The sequence below is a fragment of the Myotis davidii genome, unplaced genomic scaffold, assembly GCF_000327345.1.
Source record: "Myotis davidii unplaced genomic scaffold, ASM32734v1 scaffold854, whole genome shotgun sequence".
Classification (NCBI taxonomy): Eukaryota; Metazoa; Chordata; class Mammalia; order Chiroptera; family Vespertilionidae; genus Myotis; species Myotis davidii.
Genome location: NW_006285939.1, coordinates 2527839 through 2528686, shown reverse-complemented (window position 1 = coordinate 2528686; position 848 = coordinate 2527839). Strand labels below are relative to the sequence as shown.

At 52.7% G+C, this 848-nt stretch overlaps 1 protein-coding gene and 1 pseudogene across 1 annotated transcript in view; one reads left to right on the top strand and one right to left on the bottom strand.

Moving 5' to 3' along the window:
- Nucleotides 1-848, top strand: part of NCOA4 (nuclear receptor coactivator 4) — a 30775-nt gene that overhangs the window by 5430 nt on the left and 24497 nt on the right. The gene's annotated exons all lie outside the window — the stretch shown is intronic.
- On the bottom strand, nucleotides 179-845 carry LOC102774164 (annotated as a pseudogene).

Below are 848 nucleotides of genomic sequence, written 5' to 3'. Positions count from 1 at the left end.
TTTTTTTAAATATATTTTATTGATTTTTTACAGAGAGGAAGGGAGAGAGATAGAGAGTTAGAAACATCGATGAGAGAGAAACATCGATCAGCCGCCTCTTGCACACCTCCTACTGGTGATGTGCCCGCAACCCAGGTACATGCCCTTGACCGGAATCGAACCCGGGACCTCTCTTTAACTAGAGGCCCATGTACCAGTCAGGTCCCTGGCCTGCAGGATGGGGCCAAAACTGGCTCTCTGACATCTCCCGCCCGTCACTGCTGGTGGCACAGGTAGCCTGAATGGACCAGTTCCTGTGGTGCAGAGAGTGGAGGCCCAGCTTGTCCGTGATCTCAACTGCGTTCATGGCATTGGGGAGGTCCTGCTTGTTTGCGAACTTGAGCAGGACAGCATCCCTGAGCTCACCCTCCGCCAGCATCCTCATAAGCTTTTCTCGAGCCTCGTTCACGTGCTCTCGGTCATTGCTGTCAACCATGATGAGACCTTGTGTGTTTTGGAAGTAGTGGTGCGACAGAGATTGGGTCTTGTCCTGGCCACCCACCTCCCACATAGTGAAGCTGATGTTCTTATACTCCACATTCTGCATGTTGAAGCCTATGGTGCGGATGGTGGTCACCATCTCACCCAGCTCCAGTTTGTACAGGATGGCGGTCTTTCCCGCAGCGTCTAGGCTCACCATGTGAATGCGCATTTCTTTTTTTGCCAAAAAGGCCCTTGAAAAGGTTCCCAAAGATATTCCCCACGCTGTAGACCGAAGGGAGAGACACTGGCCAGAGAAACCCCGGTGGCCGTGGTGCTGCTGCTACTCTGAGCCAGGCATTGGTTTCACTCCCACCAGCATCAGTTAC